The 24,869-nt window shown below is 36.5% G+C and overlaps 1 protein-coding gene and 1 non-coding gene across 4 annotated transcripts in view; both read left to right on the forward strand.

The window, feature by feature from the left end:
- The window catches only part of LOC134750903 (autophagy-related protein 16-1), a 348,791-nt gene that overhangs the window by 201,915 nt on the left and 122,007 nt on the right, over window positions 1–24,869 (forward strand). The gene's annotated exons all lie outside the window — the stretch shown is intronic.
- Trnat-agu (transfer RNA threonine (anticodon AGU)) lies at window positions 21,891–21,963 on the forward strand. The gene has a single exon. It is a non-coding gene; the product is annotated as a tRNA-Thr (tRNA).

The raw sequence follows: 24,869 nt of genomic DNA on the forward strand, positions 1-24,869 counted from the left end.
GCATATAAGACCGCCTGTTGTTACCTAGTCTTAAGCTTGTAAGTATTTCGCTTTCTGTGTATTTTATTTTTTTACTTTATGGTGCACAATAAAGAATATTTACTTACTCACATATCGTCAGGTCGCAACCAAAACTCACTAATTACTAAAAAATAAAATTAAACAAAAATCAACCTTATTTTAGCACTGATTTAAACTTTCACGATTTTTACTCATTATTATTTACAACGACGGGACTTAATCGCGTAAAATAAGTTTTAAATTTACCTCCGACGTTTCGAGGACGGCGTTGTCCCCGTGGTCTCGGAGAAGACTGGCTAAAGTTGACATCAACATCTTCTAGGCGCGCGAGTTTTTCGAACTACCCGCACTTGGTCTTGTTTATTAACTTGAACGTTTTGCGCACCAGGGATGTTACCGGGTCGACACACAACACTCACAATATTCGATTTTTCAACTTTCGATATTTGGTTTCGCTTACACTTACTAATGACTGGGTTCCATGTGGATGAGATCTTAAAACCTTCGTCTCGATTGAAATTTCTATGTTTCTTGATTTCAATGGCTTCACGGAAACTTATTTTACGCGATTAAGTCCCGTCGTTGTAAATAATAACAACCTTATTTTAGTACTAATACGGTTCACTATGGCTATGAACTTGTGGTGGTAATGAGACACTACTTTTCATATCGAATACGAGGAAATCAAACAAGACAAGGCAATTTTGCAAAATCTGTAATTAAAGTACCTAATAGACCTCGACCATGATTTTTAGGGTTCCGTATCTCAAAAGGAAAAAACGGAACCCTTATAGGATCACTCGTGCATCTGTCTGTCTGTCTGTCCGTCTGTCACAGCCTATTTTCTCCGAAACTACTGGACCGATTACGTTGATATTTGGTACACATAAACTATATCGTGTTACATATCAAATGAAAGAGCTCATTTAAAGAAAGAAGAAAAAAAGAAAGAAAATACATTTATTTGACGCCACAACATAGTACATAAAAAAGAAAGGCATGCAGACAAAAAAACATTTGGACGCTAAACAGGACGCAATACTCAGCATAATGCCGCGGCAAACCGTGCGAGAATTTGTAATGTATTTTTTTATTTTATTTTAGGATAAATAGTTTAGAAGTTATTGTAGCGATGCTACATACATTCATATATAGGAAAACATACCACTTAACCTGCAAAACAAAAATGTCATATTTTCAACAAAAAAACAAATATTCCAGTATAACACGTATGTCTGATAAAGGGTGATGATAGTATGGACGGCAGCGAAAACATGAATGCGAGTACAAAAAGAGTTCGAGAAGACAACGAAGGGGAGAGATGGATCAGTGTCAGAAGAGACGGAAAGAGACGTAGAGAGAGAATAAACAGCCCAGTGAGCCCAGTAAAGAATCAGGACGAGGAAATCAAATTTGAAGCATACATTTCGGCTGCAGAGGCACTGCCTAAACAATTTGCTTTCGCCCGCATGATGCAGCAAAATAACATAACGGACATCGTAGAAATCAAATATATTAATCCGAATAAAATTTATGTCCAGTTCGGGTCTGAAAGTACTTTAGAAAACCTTATTACATGCCAAGCTATAAAAGAGAAAGCATGGAGTGTAGTGAGAACTAGCGAGGTTGCTGCTTCATATGGCGTAATTAGGCAGGTAGAATTGGATCTAACCGAGAAGGAGATTTTGGAAAGCATAGATGGCGGCGCCGATCTAATATCTGTCAAGCGGTTAACTCGTCGATCAGAGGATGGCAAGTGGATAAACAGCGAGTGCGTGAGGTTGGGATTCAGGGGATCCTCTCTTCCAGCTTATGTCCATGTATTTGGTGTGCGCTGGATGGTTAAACCATACATTTTTCCCGTGACTCAGTGTTCGAACTGCTGGAAATTTGGTCATGTGAGGAGATTGTGCCCGAAAACTAAAACTGTGTGCCCAAAATGTAGCAAAAATCATAACAATTGTGAGGTCACTAAGTATGTATGTGTAAACTGTACTGGGGATCACTTAGCGTTAAGCAAAATGTGCCCGGTTTACCTAAAAGAGAGGCAGATAAGGATTATTATGGCAGATTTTAATGTCACCTATCGCAAAGCTTTGACTATGTATGTCCCAGAAAGCCCTATCATGGAAACTAAAGACACCCCCGAAATTGAACTCAACAAAACAGATGCTTCCTTTCCAAATATTCGTTTTAATTCGGGGAATGAAGAGCAACGCCAGGATACGCAATGGCCTCAAATGCCTCATGCATACGTAACAGTTGCCGAGCCCTCGTCACCTAGTGTAAAGCAAAAGGCGCCCCCGAAGAAAAATGGGACTGGTAAACATCAGAAACACAAGAAAAGCAATCCTCGAAAAGACAAACGCTCAACATCTGACAAACAAAATGAGGAGTCAGAACTTAGCTGCATGGATGTAGACATTGAATCGAGTTCGGATACGAATTATAGTATAGATATGAAGAAGGGAAAAAAGAAGTTGAATGAAGAAAGAAGAAAGTCAAACAAAGAAAAGAAGAGTGATGATATTACGCTGGAAAAAGTCATGGAGATGTTGAAGAACGTATTTTGCAGTGAGAATAAGTCTGTTGTGGATAAAATTGTTTCAGTGGTCAAAAACGGTATTAGGTGGTTAGTTAGTTATGTGGCCAAACACTTTTTTGACTTGCCTCTTTTGAATCAATTCCTCGGCTGTGATGTCTAGTAACGCGCACAAAAACAAAATTAACATAATCCAATGGAACTGTCAAAGTTTGAAGAATAAATTAACATCATTTTAGCAGGTATTGTCTCGCGAGAAGGTTCATGTCGCAGCGCTGAGTGAGACTTGGTGCGTTCTGGACCTGGAGTTGAGAGTAAGTGACTATAATTTTTTTCGCAGAGATAGGATTGATGGCTATGGTGGCGTTGCAGTTTTAACACATAAATCAGTCAAATCACAAGAGCTTCGTTGTGTTTTATCTAACCCCGGCATCGAAGTTATTCGCGTCAAATTATTTAATTGTTCCCCTCTTGAATATATTATTTCAATATATTGCCCATCTTCGATTCAAACTACTCAAAGAGATTGGGATGAGTTATTTTCCTTATGTGACAAGAAAACGCTGTTGCTAGGGGACTTTAACGGACACTATACTACTTGGTCGCATAAAATAGATAGTCGTGGAAGTCAAATTTTCGACTCCTTACTTAGTCACGATCTAATTACCTTAAATGACGGATCTCCAACTAGGGTTCAACTTGTCGATGGGACGCTTAGAGAATCCGCCCCCGACATATCACTTATTTCGACTGACATAGCAATAAATTTAAACTGGAAAGTCAGCAGTGAATCCCTTGGCAGTGATCATTTGATAATCCAAATGTCTACGGAATGCATGTCTAATCTAAAACCCACCCAAAAACGAAATTTTAAAAAAGCGGACTGGCTGTCGTATACTCAGTCTTTAGAAATATCACTTTCTAACCTTACGATTCCAGATGACTGTCAAATAGCGTATGACCTATTCTTATGCGAAATTAACAAAGCGGCCGACTTGCATATTCCTTTTGTTAAATACAGCCAGAATCCTACTAGCAATTTTATACCTAAACCGTATTGGAATGCAACGCTGTCCAAAGCCGTAGCGGAACGTAGACTAGCACTAAGTACCTTTAGGAAAAACCCCATACCAAATAACCTCATAATTTTAAAAAATAAAATCGCCAGTGCACAGAGACTCATCCGGCAGGCAAGATATAAATCCTTTCATGATTTCTGTACATCAATCGATAACGCAACAACATCTAGCGATATGTGGAAGAGAATGAAATGGTTAAAAGGTCTTAAATGCCATAACAAATACGTAGATAACGACCGTTCAGTTTCATTACTTAATAGTTTGACGCCGGACTTTGTTTGTTATGAAAAACCGGTTTTTACTTCCAACAATAGGATATTAGGTGCCCCAATCACAATTCAGGAGATAGAAAAAAGTATTAAGACATCTGACACCGCTCCCGGGTGCGATGACATATCCTTTTCAATGTTGCGTCACCTTCCACCTATAGGTAAAGATATTCTAAAATGTTTGTACAATAGGTTCCTTGCCCATGAGGTCGTTCCAAAACAGTGGCGCGATATATTCATTATACCGATCCCTAAACCAGGCCGTGATCCAAATTCCGTCTCATCGTTAAGACCTATAGCTCTAATGTCGTGTTTATGTAAAGTATTTCATTCGATAATAAACAAACGATTAGAGTGGTTTCTTGAGAAAAATGAACTATTCTCTGACTATACCCTGGGCTTCAGGAAGTCTAGGTCTTGTCTAGATAACCTAAGTTTTTTAGTAACATTAATACAAGCGAGTTTCGCGAGGAAACAGGTATCCTTAGGTTGTTTTATTGACATAAACAATGCCTACAACAACGTTAACGTTAGGGAGCTGCTATTAATTCTGGATAGACTCGATGTGGGTAGGTCAATATGTAGCTACCTGTGGAACTTTCTTACATATAGGAACTTAAATATAAAACTAGAAAATTCCATTGTGTGCAGAAGGTCAGGCCAGGGATTAGGACAAGGGGACCCGCTCTCTCCGTTGCTTTTTAATGTTGCCACAATTGACATTTGTAAACGTATAAACAATGTATATATTTCGCAGTACGCAGACGATTTTGTGATATTTACTAGTGGGGCCAACTTACGCGATTTGATACCTACACTGCAATCAGCTATTAATACCTTCATAGTTATATTATGTAATCTCGGATTAGAGGTATCGTCAGAAAAAACTAAATTATGTTTGTTCAATTCTGGTAATAAGCCTATAAGACACTGTATTGATATTAAAATTAATGACACATGTTTAGAAGTAGTAAGCACTGTTAAATATCTAGGTCTCTGGCTTGATCGTTCCTTACGATGGGGTAAACATATAACAGAGCTATGCGAAAAATTAACTAAGTACATTAATTTATTTAAAGTACTAGCGGGCGCGGGGTGGGGTGTACATCATAAACATCTTAGACGATTGTACATTTCTTTAATACGAAGCCGGATGGATTACGCTAGTTTCTTATATGACAGTAGCTGCAAAAATAACCTCATTAAATTAGACAGGCTGCAGAATCAAGCTTTGAGAGTTATAGGAGGATATATAAAAACAACCCCGATCCATGTTATGGAAGTGGAATTACACCTCCCGCCCCTTGAGATCCGTAGGAAATACTTAGCAGGAAAATTTTGTCTTAAAATGAAATCCTTTAATAACAGTCCCGTAAATACAACCCTAAATCAGTTACATCTTATACAAAATAGCAGGCACTGGAGGCGGAAAAAAATACCGTTACTCGTTACGTCGCACAATCAATTAAAAGAAACACCTATACACGCAAGTAGACAATTAGAAATGTTTACATTTAATACCTGGATAAATAGCATAGATTTAAGTGGCATTATAGACTTCATTGACCCATTTAAAAAAGCTAAACGAAAGTACAATAGGTTTGAAATAAATAAAATCTGCAGCGAGGTAATGGCGAAATATTCTACATTTCATAAAATTTTTACAGATGGTTCTAAAGAAATGAGTCAATGTATCGGGGCAGCGTTTTTTGATGAAATAAATAGATATCATATAAAATTGAAAATAAACTGTAATATATCCATAATGCATGCCGAACTGATTGCCATTTCGGAAGCCTTATCTTACGCGAAATCCATAAATTCCAACAAAATTGTAATTTGTACCGATTCTAAGAGTGCTTTGCAACATGTGGCTCGTTGCACCTCGACTTTTCGAGGAGTACCGATAGCCTACACAATAATAAATTTAATTCTAGAATTGAAGTCTATGTCAAAAGTTATAATTTTACAGTGGATTCCGTCTCACGTAGGCATAAGTGGCAATGAGACAGCTGATGCATTAGCAAAACAGGCGTGCAGCGATGGCATCGAATTTCACCTCCTACCCCCATATAATGATTGTTTATATTTAGTCAAAGTAAAGTGTCGCGAATTGTGGAAGGAATATTTTGACGAGAGGTCTCGGGACAAAGGTATTTGGTATAAAACAATTCAGCCTCAACCCTTTAATTCTCCGTGGATTGATAACAGTGTGTTGTGTAGGCAGGATCTAGTTTTATTGTTAAGATTGCGTTCTGGACACATTCCATTGAATAAGTTCGCCTATCTCATGCGTAAAGTGAATTCGGAATTATGCACCTTATGTAATCGCGTCGAAGATGTGTATCACATTTTAATGGAGTGTGTCCGAAATGAGCGACCTAGAAGACAAATATTTCATGACAATGACAGTTCCATTGGGTTATGTAATACCTACCTATCGAATCCCATGTCCGATGTAGTTGGAAAGGTATTAAATGTTGTTAAGTGCGGTCTGAGGGACAGAAATGTGTGATGTACATACTAGATTTGGCTGTTTATTTTTTTTAACTTTGTTAATTAAGTGATGTTTTATGGGGCGACATATTCGTTCACTCGAAAAAGCCCTTTAATAAAGATAAAAAAAAAAAAAAGAGACCTTAGTGTTGGATGATGCTGGACATTCTGATGTTTTGAAAAGATGTGTCCCGCCGAGTTTGTTGCCGGTCCCATATTGGGATACCCTCCTACAATTTAGGAGGGAATTAAATCTTCTCGGGTCCGTGGTGTAGGGATGGAGCCGGCGTAGTTTTTATCGCGTATATATATATATATATCTTTACTTGAAAATAATTGTAGTGTATAACTAGCCTTATGAACCGATTTTGCATGTACAACCAGCCTTAAAGTTTGTAGTCTATGATTGTTCATTATTTTAGTATGTGGGTATTTTTGCACTTTGTAATTTTTCCTCAGTCACCCGTTGACCACGAACGCTGTAAAGAGTTCGAAACGTCGGGATGTATTATAAATTCAATATACGCGATATAATCCGTTTTCATAGTTTTATTTCACGTATGTAAAACTAAAGCATACCTTCTCGGCTGTAGGTTAATAAAGATATCCAGCCTCTTAACCAGCGAACTTCGAAAAACAGGCTCCGAGAAGCACATGATTTTGGCGAAACTTAACATCAGAATTACACCACAACTACTGGATGGAACTTAACTGTCATATCAAATTGTTCCTTGCATTTCATTGAAGCTATTTAGATCGGTCACGTTTCGAATCATTTAATATTCGCGAAATTACATATAAATTAAGTTAGTAAACATTAAAAGCAAAATTGTAGGTTACGTCAGGCAAATGACCTTTATCTGTCATAAAGTGAAGTGACAGCACAGAGTGACAGTTTTCACAGTTCGGTTTTACGCAAAGATGAACGACATTGTAAAATAAACAAAGTAGAAAATTGCATTAAGACTATAATTATTAGTAATAAACATTAGTGTTTTAAAGTATTATAAATATTAACAAACATCTATTTTATTTGAACATTGTTCGATTTGGAAAGTAGTTCGAGGTGATTTGACGTTTGAAAGGCAAGCGCGCATTGGAACGCTCTCCTAGGGTAAGGCCTTTTTTTGGATGAGATGGCAGAGCGGATGTCGAGTGAGCACAGGGCGGTTCGTTTTTCGTAAAGCTCTGAGAATTATCGAGGCATTGTTCCCCTAGGCCGGGAGGAGTCCACCGATGTAAAGTGCTCGTAGTATCGCGTGTGGTTCAGTGTGGTGCGCGAGGAAGCGGACCCGCTATCGCGGTCATATCCCCAGTACGATGGAGCACCGCGCCTCCCAGCGCGCAGGTGCGTGCCGCCAGCTCTTCGGCGTGGCGCAGTGACGCCGTACCTTACGCCGTAGGACGCAGCCCCGACCCGCAGGCTGCGCGTCGAATGACGATTCCAAGGAGGTGCTTTATGCCGGTCCATACACAAAGGGCCAGCCCCTGTGGCCTGTCCTCGGCCCGGCTTCGCTAAGCCCGGCTTGACAGACGCCTGCCTCCTCCGACCGGCGCTGTGGTCGTCGCTGCTGACATTGGGATTCACCGGGAGCGACGTCCATGAAGGTCTTGTGAGTGCACTAACTTTTGTACCTTATTCCGGCCGGAATTTCGCGTCCCGTTTTACCTCGCGACCGCGCGTTTAGAATTAAGGGTATGATTTAACCACTGCCCTAGCGGCCATGTAAATTAGGACCTTCATCTCCCCGTATGGTAATAAACTACATGTTATTTATCTGGTCTTGTTAATTGCCACCTCCCTGCCAGGCTTCCAGTACCGAGTCAGATGTGATCAAGAGGTCCTTGCACTTCAATAGGACAATACTTTGCCGCAGGCTTATCCAGGCATCATTCCATATTCACCATAATTTCCTTATCTTACACTACAATATTTTTATCCACCACAATACGCTTTTATTCATTACATTATTCAAGAAAAAAATAGGCAAAAAATGACCACCCCCCCCCCCCACCCCCTTATCTCCGAAACTATTGGGTCTAAAATTTAAAAAAAAATGCACAAAATAGTTCTTTACCTTTAGATGACAGGATGACACGAAATCGAAAACCTATTAGAAATGTGCAGTCGAGCGAGAGTCGGACTTAATTACTTAGTTTTGATCCGACCACTACGGATTTTTTAAAGACATTTCACTCACGTTTCACATGAAAATATACATTGTTAAAAATTGTGTAATGTACGGAACCCTTGGAACGCGAGTCCGACTTGCACTCAGCCGGTTTTTTTCCTTAGGACACTTGCAATTGGAGACTTTACATGTGTGAAGATAAATAACCCCTAGCGAAAAACATTTAGATTGCAATATTTACGACTGAATCAGTCGGACGACTTGCACTCAGCCGGTTTTTTTCCTTAGGACACTTGCAATTGGAGACTTTACATGTGTGAAGATAAATAACCCCTAGCGAAAAACATTTAGATTGCAATATTTACGAAAACTAACGCATTTTAACAAAATGCAGTCATTTTTAAATGATTTGTTCATTCATTATAGTATCAAAATCAGCGGGATTGCCTCTTACGTTTAATTTTTACTTTTTTTGTTCTAAAACTCCCAATAGCCAAATATAAGAATATAAGAATCATAGTCAATAGCATCCCGGTCATTCGGCCAACATAATAAAAATATTTTAAAGAATTTAAATATTAAATAACAATTTAATGAATAAAATAAGCAATTATTATCTTATATTTTATGACATTTTCATGAATATAGTGCTAAGTAACTTTAAAAACCCATTTAATATCGTACACACGTTTAACTGTGACTGTATAAGATTCTGCCTTTGCTCATTTATGCAAGTGTAAGGCTAAAAAAATATTTTTTGGTGTATTTCTTTTGGTTCCCGCCTTATGAAATCGAGTAAATACAATTCAACAAAAGAAATTAAGAATAATTTATTTTATCAATTTACTTACGTCATTTTTGATAAAAAAGATTCAATGCGGGATTACGAGTAGAACTATTACCAATTGATCCAGGCGGGGAAATAAAGACACTATTTTTCCATTTTGTTTCCACCCACTTGCTGCTTGCTTGTGGGGACGCAGAGGATTACACCATTTTTCTGCACTAAAGCAGAAACGTATCACTTTCTGCGCACTTTATAGAACAACAACGACCCACTTTCATAGCATGAGATATGAAAAGACTATTGCAGTGCAGCACTTTTGTGATCATAGTCTTATGATTTGCAATTTGGATGGACTGGTTAATGGGCTATGGGAGGAGACTAGAGGACATCTGCCGTGACAATCAGTTTTGTGGGCCCCACAACGGCCGCACGCACAGTGCCACAATATGGCAACAATTCGGAGCGGCTGTGAGGTTGTCGAGTCGAGTCTGCGGTAGCCAGATCTCGATAATCCGTTCAGCAGGCCGCCAGCGTTATAATATTTTACAGTTCCAACCTAGAGCATATTAGGTCCCGCTCTTGCGACTCCATTCTGGCCGGCCAGTTAAGGTGAAGACCAGATGACAGGGCCCTTTGGAATAGTCGCCACTCACCGTCAGCTCGCCACAAGCTGCCCCCGCGGGTTTATTATTGTTATTTGGAACCTTACGTGTCCCACTGCTGGGCAATGACCTCCCCCAATTTCTCCGCAGATCTCTTTCCAATGCTGTGCTTGGCCACTCCTTCAAAAAAGAGTAGTTCATCCCGCCATCGCCGGTGTGGTGTGCCAAATCCCCTATTTGAGTTTTCGGGCTCCCACTTTGTAGCGATTATGCCCCACAACTTATTCGGCAGATGTGATCAAAATTACCTTCAAAAATTCCAACTTCATTTTTTGAATGTGGTGTCATTTAAAATCTGTAACAAGTTCTAAACGATCACCGGGGTCATTGGTCTCTATGGGTGTACCGCAGGGATCAATATTGGGGCCGTTCCTGTTCCTTATCTACATTAATGACAAGGTATGGCAATACCTTGTAAAAGACCCACCATGATATAGTATTGTTTGCAGACGATACCTCACTTAGCTTCAAAGTCAAACGACAGCAACAAGCTTACAATGAATCAGAATCAGAAAAACATTTATTGCCACAAAAAAAATACCTTAAGAACTAAGTACAAATATAAATCTTAAATACTAAAAATAGGTACAATTTAATTAGAAATTTAAAACATTTAATATTAAAGACTGGGCAATGGGCTCCAATCTCAGCATATGCGAAGCACTCCAAGTAGAGGGCCTGGCGCTGGTTTTCAGATTGGACCCTTGAAATCGGTCGGTCGCAGGTTAACAAATTACCGTGCTTGGCTTGGCTTAACAATTCGTAATAATAAATAAAAAAGAAGTAAGTAAGTAAGAAATAAACAAATTAGAAGTAAAACAAAATAAATAAACCAACATAAATCGGACCAATATAAAAAAATTAAAAAATAAAAACGTGTGCTCATGGACGTGCGTGTGTGTATGTGTGCGTGCGTGCGTGCGTGCGTGCGTGCGTGCGTGCGTGCGTGCGTGTGTGTGTGTGTGTGTGTGTGTGTGTGTGTGTGTGTGTGTGTGTGTGTGTGTGTGTGTGTGTGTGTGTGTGTGTGTGTGTGTGTGTGTGTGAGTGAGTGAGTGATCAATGTAATAGCGTCTCTGTCTCATTATAGGTTATGGTCTTCAGCCAATTTGTAACTTCTCTCTTGCAGTCATAATAATGTTTCGAGTAAATATCAAGTTGTTTGTTCAATTTATTGAAAACATGTGAAGATTTTAAGCAGAACTGTCTGCGCGCAAATGAAAAATTTTTACGAGTTCCGCTACGACAGCTTTTTTTCTTTTGGTTTTATGATTTGTAATATAGGGTAATATTTTATGTTTTTTTAATGTGATATGTAGAATATATAGTTTTCTGACTGTTAGCAAATCACTGATTAAATAGAGTTGGTCAGTAGGGAACCTAATTTTTTTTAAATACATAACTTTAATTAAAGCACGTTGAGCACGTTCAAGGTCAATGAAACGACTTTAGATTCTAAACTCCAGTGGGGTCCCCATATTGACACTCTTTCGAATAGACTGAGTTCTGCAGCTTTTGCAGTGAGCAAAATCCGTCAGTTAACTGATGTGAAAACAGCTCGATTAGTATATTTTAGTTACTTCCATAGCGTTATGTCATATGGTATTTTACTGTGGGGTGGTGCTTCAGAGATAAATACCATTTTTGTTCTGCAGAAGAGGGCTATTCGAGTAATATATAAAATGAACCATAGAGACTCACTTAGATATAAATTTAAGGAAATTGACATAACGACAGTAAACTGTTAATATATTTATGAGAATATTCTGTATGTATATAAAAACATTGCCAATTTTAAGAAAAACTGTGACATACATAAGATTAATACTAGAAATAAGCATAAGCTCGCAGTGCCCTTCACTCGGCTCCATAAAATAAAATAAAATATTTATTGGTAATTGTTTAAGATTTTATAATAAACTTCCAAATAACATCACTGAATTATCTGTTAATAAATTTAAAAATTATGTAAAACGTAAGCTTATCTCTAAAGCCTATTATAGCACACAAGACTACATGAATGATGAAACACCGTGGGGTTGTGATTGAAAATCATTTATTATTAATTATTATGTTAATAATGATGAAATTGATAATTCAATGAATACCTATATTAGGTATTCCGCAGTTTTTGACATTTAGATTTTTATTCTAGAAAGTTTCTAGACTAGTATATTTTTATACAATTTTGGTGTTTTACGATCCTTTTGTTAAATTCTTATTACATATTAAGTTTGACATATCTATAATAATTCAATGTTTTTAAGAACAATAATAACAGCATCAATAAATTGCTCTGATATTTATATTAAGGTAATATTTGTAAAACTTGACAATTTAAAAGTGGTTGTTGCTAGTTTAGTAGCCTATTTGAATAAAGAATATTTTAACTCTTAACTCTAAACGAAATAATGATGGCACACAGCACTTGCGCATGCACTTTTACTTGCACATCCATCACAGCCCATAAAGTCGTTTAATTAAAAAATAAATTATATTTAAGTATTTTTTTTTTCATAGGAAAAATTAAATTGAAACCTTTGCTTTGCTTTACGATAACAAACTTGAATGTTTTGATTGGATACAGTTCGTGAATTGATTTGGTTTTAACATTAAAAAAACGATTCTTAATTATTAGTGCTGTGGGTTGCTATAAATTCACACTTTAATTACTGCACTGAACTCAAAGTCAAGGTCACGTAATCAGTAAGGATTACCTACCCTCCTCGAGGTGCAAGGATAAGTATTTAAAACCTATCAAGCACTTAAGTTAGAATTTTACAACTTTAGCTTTAATTGGATTTAAATTGCGCACTTGAGCTGAAATTAAGTTTTATTTTAATCGAATATCGCCTTCGGTAATGTTAATCCTAATCCTTTTTGCAGGCACGCTTGCCTACTCGTAATACTTGTTTATTGATAACAAATTCTAAATTCAGTGACTAAATTAATATCACACTAAACCAACCTACAATACCTAATACCTAACGAAAATTACACGAATTTTAGTATCACAAGTCAGAACGTGTTGTAATCTAAAAACATTTTTTAAATTAAAATAAATTAAAAAATGTGTGTCATTGATGGGAGAATTATTTACAAAGCTCTAGTTTTATCTGGAAGATCTGTGAAGCGATAATTAGGCGCGTAAGCGCAATGCTACTACGTATTTTCATCTCGTATTTAATTTACCCGTTCGAGATTTTATAACTCACGTATTTCTACGTTTTTAAATATAACTTTACATGGATCACCGCAGTTTGGTAAAACGGAAAGCGAATGGTTTAGCATTGACATTTACCTACCTACTCCTTAAATGAATCTAGAGTAATGTTAGATTTTTAAATATGAAATATGTAATCAGATTGGCGCATATAGCCAATCTGATGGCTTTAAAATAATGTAATGTTATTTCTCTTTGTTTTAACATGCGCAATGACATATCCGAGCATATTTTAAATTGTTGTTTTATAAAGATACGACGATAATAGAAATTTGTTTGCAGGGGGGGTCAACTATCTCTGCAGCTGTCTGTGCATCCAGCCACAAAATTCTGACCACTTTATCAATGAATTCATATATAATGTATCCATGCAGTTTTTAAGCTCGTTGTGTGATGGCATAATTAGGTATGTAATGGAAAACGTGAAATGAATTATTTAAAGCATTTGTTTATTGTTGTAGCTATATTTGATTTGTGTACCTAGTAAAATCATTGTGAAACGAATTTGTGAAGGCAAGTTAATCGTACACCCCAGGCCAAAAGTATGGAAACAAGCTTGTATTTCAATAGAAAAGTGTGATTTTTTAAGCGATGGATTTTATACTACTCATTGTCAATTTGGTAAAAATAATAATAGAACACTTTAAAAGTTAATTACTCTGGCTGTGAGAGTTGCCAATTCAACATTTTATCATGTAATTAAAGGGTAGGTATAATTATGTAACTTTTTCCTACTTTATTTTTTTAGCTTTTTGGCAATATTTTAGGATGTTTTGATATTAAGCGTGTATTTTTAATCTTTTGGGTTTGCCTAATGTAAGTCTTAGTTTACAAATATATACAACAAAGATATAAACATGAGATATTAAAGAAAACAACGTTGTTTCCATACTTTTGGCCTGGGGTGTATATCCGTAACCTGCCGAGTGTGCTGTAAAGGCCGTGTTTAAAGCCTAGTTAATATAGAATTGACACATAATTAGTTGTAGATTTATTTTATTTTTTTCATGGCAGGAAAAAAATTGACAATTACAGTACAATCACCAACCTTCAAAGTATTTATGGTGAAATAGTACATTACTACAGAGGCCGGGAAGGAAGGGGTTGCCGGCCGAATAGAATATACGGCCGAACGTAGTGAGGCCGGATAGTTATGAGGCCGACAACCCGTTTTCACGCCGATGTATGTATGGTGCTTTTCTCAAACGTTTAATATAGGTATATAGTTTGTCAAAGGACTGTCTTATTTCAAACATAGACAGAGAGAATCATACTATCTTTGTCTAACACTAGTACTAACACCCAAAAGAAAAGGATGAGTATAGTTTTTTTTGTTCTTATTCACTGACAAGATTTGCTTGACCAACTATATATATCAATCAAATACCGTTTATTGTTTTTTTTTTACTCTAGGTAGGTAGGTAGGTTGGGTATTCCAGCGTAGCAAAACCGTCTCGTGTGATGCGAAAGGGTCCTGGATTTTCCCCAGGCTACCATCCCCCCACACACAGTCCTACCGCTCTAATGGCCCTAGTGCCAAGTCAGGTTAAAAAAAAAACAACAAAAAGTTATTGTTTTTTTTTAATAGGCGTATTGGCAGAATGTCATAAACGAACCAAAAAGCAAATATTACTTATAGTTTTTTTTTAATGGCTGAATGCCATGATGCTGTGCCACAATTATATGTGAAATAGAAATTTAAAAAAAGCCACTTCCCGGCCTAGGCCTGCTTTTTTAATAGGCGTATTGGCAGAATGTCATAAACGAACCAAAAAGCAAATATTACTTATAGTTTTTTTTTAATGGCTGAATGCCATGATGCTGTGCCACAATTATATGTGAAATAGAAATTTAAAAAAGCCACTTCCCGGCCTAGGCCTGCAACTTTGTATGAAATTTCATTACAGACCTCTCGTCTAGCCGCGCCTGAAACGGGATACTTCCCAGCCTAATATAAAGAACGTAATATCAATATTACATAGCATGTTTGAGAAAATATTATTTTGCTGGCTTTATGCATTTTAAAGTTTTCGACTATGGAAATTGAGAAAAAGAGATTGATCGTGCACAAATTCTTATCGGTCCGGGACGAAGACAGCAAAGTCGCTTAAGATGCTAAAAACTTGTGTTTGAAGGGTCATAAAACGTTGCAAGGAGACTCTATCCGCCAACAGGTCTGGTCTGGAGGTCTGGTACAAGTAATAAGATTTTGGAAAAAAAGTCCTAGGTCAGTCAAACAAAATCCAGGACTGCCTGATCACGATTTATCACGAAAATTCATAGAATGTCCTAGTACTGTAAAGATGATTCGCCTCAGAGGTAGCTATTAAGAGCCATCAAGCAATTAAACATTTAAATTGGACCGTTAAATAGAACCAACAACATAAAACACGAGCTCGACTATTGTGCGGCCGAGTTTAGACAAAATTCGAAGGTTGCTTGTTGTTGGACGACGAGACGTATGTAAAACTCGATTTTAATCAACTATTCGGTTCGAAGTTTTATATGGCCGTTAGTAGAGGAAATGTTACCGAAAAATATAAGTTCGTGAAACTTGACAAGTTCGCAAAAAATATATAATATGACAAGGAATTTGAAGTTGCGGCCTTAAGACGAAAAGTTTTATTACATCGTCAACAATGAAGTCGGACTTTTATATTAAAGAGTGCTTAGAGAAATGAGTTTTGCCATTTTTTAGAAACCGATAACAGTCCCGTGAAAGTTTGGCCTGATTAAGCCAGCTGCAACAAATAAAAAAAAGTTTTGGCATGGTATACTTATAATCAGGTTGATTACATACCCCGCGAGATGAATCCTCCGAATTGGCCCCAATTTCGATCTATCGAAAACTACTGGGCAATCATAAAAAAGGTTAAACATGACCAGTCAAATTGACCAGGATATCAATTCGTTGCGATCTACATGGGATCAACACGCCAAGAATGTCGACAAAAGTGTTGTGCAGAATATGATGGGGTTCATTACGAAAAAAGTTCGGAATTATTTACATAACAGAGATTTATTTATTTATTTATACATATTTAAAAGCTAAATACATTACTATTTAAAATTCACCATTCATAACTTTGTTATATCGTTTGCTTAAAAATATATAAATTTTCTAGTGCGTACCAATTCTATGTGAACTATGCTTTACGTTTCGAAGTTAATACGCTGCAACGGGGCCACCCATGCAGCAGGCGCTCGCGGGCGCCGTCTGACCCTGCTCGTGTCGCAGACTGCCCTGCGATTCGGAGAAAACCTTATTTAAATAAATAAATTAACAGAGCAACGTCTTTAGAAATAGTAGCACCATAAAAAAGCCCAGGAATTAACAGACCACTGTCTCTTCACAACTTTAAAACAAACTCATTAAATTACAGTTACAAGTCCCGCTTGCGGACTAAATAATGAGTGGTCATTCGTTTTGCGTGACAAAATCTAAAGATAAATTGCCAGTATGATCCTTAGCAGTTCCTTGACATCCGAACCGGCGAACTTAGTGGGCGATTCCGTTGAGCTTTCCTCTGGCTCGTGAGCCTGCTTATCAGTCATACTTATTGTCAGTTTTTTGTTTGAGTTTTTGTCTGACATGATTGATCGAACACGCAAATGTGTGCAAACAATCATCGATTACGTGCCGTAACTCTAAAGCAATGAATGTCTACAATTACATAGGTACCTACATTTCATTTTGAGACATGGGAAATTGTAGCTTCATGCAAGTACATATGTGTGTTCGGGGAACGTGACAAATCAGTTTTCTGCCCCACAACTTTTTAGGTATTTAAACAAGTTCATTCTTCTCTATAAACGGTTTTAAATTTAAGGCAAAAACATACTTCCTCAAAACTGTCAACGACCAATTTTAGCAAGAACTGAAAAAAGCAATTGTTTCTTTTTTACCGCTAGTTACTATAATTGGGTTGTATTATGCATCAAGAGACGGACGGTGAACGTTTTTGATGATATACAAATACTATAGGTACCTACTGTGCAAACTCGTCGACTTTAAAACGCAAAAAAATCTAGTGATTTGTCGTTGAAAATTAAAATATTTTTGTACTACATGAAAATAATAAATTGTGTGAAGAAATTACTTGGACATAGTTTACAAATTATTTTTCGTGTTTATCTTGTTCAGTTTATTTTGGTCCTGACCTAAAACATTGAAACGTAAAGCTAGCACTCAATGACCCGCAAAGATAGTTACACAATGACCCATGCTGACAGTGCTATTTAGCTAGCAGCATACAATGAACACTTGCCGTAGCACTCCCTGATTCAGAGGTATTTTTTGGTTATGGTATACCTACATAAATGTTATGTCCAATTTTGAAATGTGGTAGATTAAAAGAAACGATTTGATTTTATAGGTCTCCAAAATCTAGTATAAACTTTGGCCAAGATTATGAGTAACTACATAAATATACAGATTTTTATATGATTTGGTCATACAAAAAATATAAATCATGTAAGACTCATTTTCTTTTGTAAAAGATGTTGTCTTGGATCATGCACTTAAATAAGAAAGATAATTGTAACAAAAGAAACCTTGTCCCTTGTTAAGTTTTTGTCAAAAATATTGATGCAAATAATTTATATCTATCTATCTATCTATCTGATGCAAAATTAAAGCCCGCATATTGACTTAAATACGTTCACTTTATCACTACATAGTATAAAACAAAGTCGCTTCCTGCTGTCTGTCTGTCCCTATGTATGCTTAGAACTACGGAACGGATTTTGATGCGTTTTTTTATTAAATAGATAGAGTGATTCAAGAGGAAGGTTTATATGTATCAGCTTTGCACACGTGCGAAGCCTGGGCGGGTCGCTAGTGTATGTATAATTTCATATTACATAGTAGGTACTGACGTACAATGGAATTATTAAGCTACAATATCGAATGGTTCATTATTGGCTATTTCACCCTAGCATAATAAATAATTGTTTAACTAGCAGTCTCTTCTTTGTATTTTCTTTTAACTGTACGATCAAAACTAAATATGATTGTCGGATTTATGATTATATTCGTCATATTTAAAATTTGACCCACTCTTTGAGTAACTTGAATATCAGTTAAAAATACCTCTTGTGTTTGAAACCTTAAAATTGACGATACTTCATCCAACTTTTGGATTCATAAGTGGATAAAAATCTATTATTAATTTAAAAATAACAATTAGTGGATCATCATCATCATCATCATGTCAGCCGATAGACGTCCACTGCTGGACATAGGCCTCCCCCAAGGCTCGCCACTCCGACCGATCCTGTGCCGCTCGCTCGATTAGTGGATACGAAGCTCATAACTCGGGAAATTCGTTTCAGTTGGGAAGACGCAAACAAGTATGTAAAATGTATTTTTGCATTATTTATGATATACCTAAAGTATAGTTTGGCATGTTGATTGGCGTTCCCAGTTCCGGTCCGTTAATTTGACTTACGGAGGCAGATGCCCTCACACCGATAGCCACGCCAGCGCCACGCATTACCGCAAACTACGAATGTAAGGTGCTACGCAAGATTTAAACTTTCAGCGGATTACAAATGACAACTGATTTTACCATCCTGTCTAATATTGCTAGGCGATATAAACGAGTCAGACACTATCGTTAGCAACAAAATTAATAATATTGTCATTCCAATTTCTATTTTTAATAGACATGTCATTGTTTAAAAGTAATGCCGCTGTAACAGATAATGTAATGTAACAGATACAGATAATGACTGGCTCGCATAGCAATGTTTTGGTTTCAGAGAAGTACCTATCATCGCGTTGGTCTAAATATTGTATCCTTTTTTAGGTTACGCTTTGTCTAAAACTGACATCCAAGTCTTACAAGTTAGCCAGTGTTAGCGTTAGGGCGCGCGGGAAGACGTAGGACGCTGCTTAAGCCTTAATTTTAAGAATTAGACCGATATGCTCGTTTAGATCTGACAGGCCAATTCCAGATTTAGTTATTCGATCTGTTTCCGATATGATACTGATCTGTCAGTGTCAAAAGCGACATTTCTTCAACCAAATACGTCAAGTTTGACACTTGCAGATCAGTATCATATCGGAAATAGATCGAATAAATAAAACTCTAATTGTCCTACGATTCTCCCAGTGATCCGAATCGCTTTCTTCGTGTTCCATCTTGACCCAAAATAATATAAAACAATAAGTAACATCATTGTATTAAATTTTTTACACCTAAGTTCCTATGTTCACAACAAATATTTAAATCTAGGGACACTGAAACTTTTTATTATTTGAGCTAGTCTTAATTTTATTTTATTTATGTTCTTTATTTAGAAAAAAACAGTCTCTTATATTAATAAGTTGTTACAATATAGGGTAATAGACTTATAGACCTACAGGATCCTAAAAAAGAGTATGAAAACCATATGACTTATATAAGTACTAAATTAAACTAGAAATAGAAATTCTAAGGTATAGTCTTTATGAAATTTTCTTGTTGTATTCGTACAATTAGATATGTTTTTATTGTACCTAGTATGTATGTATGTCGGCGGCCGATCGTACGTACGATCGGCGTAAGATCATGAAATTCCTAATAGATATATCCTATCTGAAACGCCCTGAATGGATCAGCGACGGACTTTTTCCTAGATAGGTAGGGGATAAGACACTATTGATATCTTTTTTTTTCTGAGTGGCAATACTAACATTGCTGCCAGATTAAAAGTGTCTTAAGTCGTTGCGTCGGGTTTTTATTTTTTAATCAATTGTAACCACAGGTAAAACCATACTACACTTTCCCCTAATTATTTAGTCTTGCAGCAAAGCTCAGATTTCTAGACTTGTGCCGCGCTCAGCTCGCAGTCAGGTGCAGGGTGGTGTTGATTTGCATGTTGCTCCAGTAACGGCGCCAGCGCGATAACGTAGCAAAGCTCAGATTTTCCCCGAGATCAACAATATAACGTTACATTATCGTACTATCATCCATCAACGTTCTTTTAACCGCTTTTGCCTTAAACGACCCAAAATAAAGGTATAATTTAGGGCCTTTTAAGTCTACATTTAGCTAGCCTGATCTTTATCAACATATTGTTTATAAAATTGGGGTTAAAGCTATGATGTGATGTTTGGGGTTTACTAAATGTGATAATAAATCTTAACTACGGGTTCTCACCTTTAACCATCATGGGTTTCAATTAAATTATACTCTATATTTGAGTAAAGATAAAGATAGTTTATTATTCAAGTAGGCATATTACAATGCGCTTACAAACGTCAAATAAAGCTACGCCGGCTCTAACCCTACACCTCTGCCTCGAGATCCCCTCGAGATTTAAATCCCCCCTCAATTGGAGGAGGGTATCCAAATATGGGACCGGCAACAAGCTCGGCGGGACACATCTTTTCAAAACATTACATCTTATAATTTACATGTATTACGTACGAACGTTGTGCTTGTCAAACCGCATAATGACCAGTCTATTAAAATCAGTAAATGATTTACTGTTATACTAGCCCAACTTTGAATTATTATTGAGGTACTGTATTTGTTTCGAAGCCGATCAGCTTACCCAATGTACAGACTGAAATAAAATGATTGCCAGAGCAGTCCATCGACGTCCCACGAGTCAAGAACCTTTCGCTTACACACATTAGATACGCTAACCCATTGGCGGTAATAGAGCCGAAATTCGCTTCGGCTGTTTACTCTAAGATGCTCAGCATTTGACTTCTGTATCAGTGCTAGTAACACTAACAACGCATATTCATCTCCTGATTAAATAAACGATATAAGTACTATATTGCATTAAACTTTTTTAAAGTTCCATAAATTGTATAAACATTGCCTTAATTTTAATTAAATTAATATATTATTATATATCTGGTTCAATGGTATTTAAAACAACCAAGCCCTTTTCATAATGGGTCATCTACGTCAGCTGGCTGACGGGACGGAATAAAACAAGAAAAACTGCACTCTGCATGGAAGAGGATGATGATGATGATGATGATTATTGATCAAAAGTATCCTATGTTCTTTCTCGGTCCTCACTCTATCTCGATAACTACATCTAAATCGGTTCAGCGGTTTAAGTATGAAGAGGTAACAGACAGGCAGACAGTGTTACTTTCTCATTTGTAATATGTTCCCAGCTGTTGCCAGCGAACGTAAATGATTCCAAAAATGGCTATATCTGTTGTAGTAATTGGTTTTGTTTAGTTGTATGTACTTATGCATCTTTAATAGGTATTTAGAGTTAGGCCAAGAAAAGTCTGCAGCGATTTTGGTGGCACGCGCGGTGCAAGTGTCATTTATACGTCATAATTTCATAAAAGTTTGACATTCAAAATAACACTTGCACCGCGCATACCACCAAAATCGCTGCAAGCTTTTTTTGGCCTAACTCTACGTGAGTTTATAATGTTCTTCATAATACATATTAATCGTAGCCATTATCTGAATATGTAATTCATGTTCATTTTGTATCAAGCAGAAACGTCTGCTAACGATGCTATTAAGCTTAGAAATAAAATTAAAATTAATTTAATATGGGATAGCGCATCGTTACTGGTGAATTTCCAATATGACTTGGACTTGGAACTCCGGTAGCCGTTTAAGAAGTGTAACACTCTTACGGTAGATGTCGCTAGAGCCTCCCTAGTGGCTAATATATGGATGTATGGTAGAAATATTCGCTGCATTGGGTACGGTCTTGGTAGCTCAGATGGTAGAGCGCTGTACTAGTGATCCAGTGGTCGTGGGTTCAAGTCCCACCCAAGACAGTGAATTTTTCCACTGTTAATTTAATTCTAAGCTAATTCATAAACATGAAATCTAGTGTTTCTCATAGAAAATCCGGAAATCAATTTACTTACAAAGTTATCCAAATAGTCAATTTAGCCGACAACTGATTTAGGATTCGTTCACCCCGCGTTACGCTTGCTGGGCGGCTGCCCCGCGCCCGCGCATTGTCTGCGCACCACAAAATGTGAACGATCCTTTGTTTTGTTATTGTTCGCGTACACTGTAACCCAAAGCGACCTCGGTACACTTAGCGCCCACCTAACAGTCATTGAGTCCAACTTAATAGCCTAACCTAGCTTAACGTTATTGATTCAATGTTGGCAGTTGTCGAATCGTTTATTTTATTGATGTTCAAGCGATTGTTTATTTATCTATTACAAAAAATCTAACAACAAGCACTAGAATTAAATCTTTCATAGTACGTTGTTAAAGTATATACTTTTGCCTTGGAGTCCAAATAAGTAATTTTTATAAATTAAAACTGCGAAAGTACAAACGAATGCTTTTATATTTTGTCCAAGAAGAATGTTGACACATTGCTATGGTAACCAGTAGTTTTCTTAAATGTTGCCTATATAAACTCTATTCTGCAACATATTCCGCCAACAAAAATAACCTAACTAGGCACAAAATCAATACCTTATTAAATATAAACCACATTTTACATTAGCTCCTTGTATACTTGTATTACACAGATCAATATTTAGTGGGCTGTAATCTTTTAAGGTTTGTGAAATTAAAATTAATATAACTCTTACTAAAACTTAATAAGTTACTATGCAAGCAAGTTCACAAGATTGCTACGAATGTAGTTATGGAACAGTATGAAAGAACACAAGATAAGACACATGTTATATAACTAAATAAACATCTTAATATATTAGACGCGACCAGCATCAACATATAGCACATGATTACCTACTTACAGTTATAAATTAAGTATCAGTGCAATTCAGTAGGATTATTAGCCATAATAATACCTAACTAAAATATCAAAATACAGATATTGTAACATTTTTAAAACATTACCTATTCATATAAAGGCAATATACACACTTTGGTAATAGAAGTTGTATGAACTTTACCATTAGCCTTTTTAACTTCTAAGGCTCTTATCTTCCCATCCTGACCTAAGACTACCCGAAGCTTAGTACTTACTGCATCCGGCTCGAAGGACCATGTTAAAGTATATACTTTTGCCTTGGAGTCCAAACTAGTAATTTTTATAAATTAAAACTGCGAAAGTACAAACGAATGCTTTTATATTTTGTCCAAGAAGAATGTTGACACATTGCTATGGTAACCAGTAGTTTTCTTAAATGTTGCCTATATAAACTATTCTGCAACATACGTACCTACTTTTATAATGGTGGACGATAATTCATTTGTAAAAAAATCTACTTTCACTACTAGACGAAACAATTTCCAGCACGGATTTGAATCCCGATCTTTACTTTCTCGGCGCAGAAACGTATAATTTAGTGAATGGCCCATTAAAAAGTAGATGTGCACAAACTTAAGCCAAACAATCGGAGCTTACTTTTTGTCCACTTTCTCACTTCATTGATCTCACCGATTACTGTAATGGTGATAATGCATAAAACCTACTCCGCTCGGACCGTGCATAGTTTTAAAATAGAAAGCAAAGATGCTTATTGTTTATTGTTATTGGCCCTTTACAATGGGCACATGAAATTGTTTTAAACCTCCTTGCTGCGGTGAAATGATAATGGCAATGCAATGTCTTCCCGTTTTGAGATAGAGGCATTGATTCAAAATGATTTTATGTTAAAATTTACAATCACAAATACATTCCTCAACCATTGAAACTGTTAGCAAATCGCTAAACTGAAGAGATGTGTAAAACAATGAAGACTCCGGGACATGGGTTGATTTTGACCCTAAGCTGAACATATCATCCGACCCCTGAACGTAATATTTTGATATAATAAGATTTTTGTAATATTTTTTATACCATTCTTACAATTTATATGCAACATCTATCTCTATATAACAAGAATTATGACTGTCATCGAATGACTCAAAATTGTAATTGCCAGTCATATAATGCTTATCCGTGTAACAGAGACGTTTACTGACGCTGACGTAATAAATCTCACGATAATGCATTACGAGTGCATGTCTCCGGTCATTTGACTCGTTGCCCTTAGGCCCTTTCTTCTCGCCTCATCTCTAAGCATCACCATAATGCTTGCGACATGTACTTATGTCCACAAGCATTATATAAACTTGTTGGTGGTCGCTGTAAATGTTTCTACTCGTAATGTCTTTATTAATCAACACCGACAACAAAAGAAATAGAACTAAATAACAAAACGTATTACGAGTCTTTAAAGTGCTAAAAGTCATGCGAGCAAATACATATGTATAATGAAGTTTTAAAAACGTGCTTGTAAAGTGAATAAAAACATGATGAATGTCTTCCATTTGTCATTAATTTAGAAGCGTCTGTCGGTAGCTTTGCTAAAAAACCAAACTAATCTTAATGCTTCATAATTACATTTAATGTATAAGCTTTTTTTGGGTAAGTATTAAAAGTTATGGGACATTTGATACATCACTGATGATACACTAACTCAATCATACCTACACGCTAGGTATACTTTAATAAATAGGCACTTTCTTTGTAGAAATATAGATAAATTTTCGAACAATAACAGAGATTAAGACCAGACAATAAATAAATTTAGCTGTTTGCATAAAATATTGTATTAAATAAATCTATTTTTATCAGCGCGTCTCCTTTACATCAATTTACAAAAATATGTTTTTACAGTTCACATCACAGTTCTAACTTAAATATGGTGTATATTACAAAATTTACAAACGACCTTTTGAGGTTAAAGAAAAGATTTATTATAAT

The sequence above is a fragment of the Cydia strobilella genome, chromosome 2 (genome assembly GCF_947568885.1).
Source record: "Cydia strobilella chromosome 2, ilCydStro3.1, whole genome shotgun sequence".
Classification (NCBI taxonomy): Eukaryota; Metazoa; Arthropoda; class Insecta; order Lepidoptera; family Tortricidae; genus Cydia; species Cydia strobilella.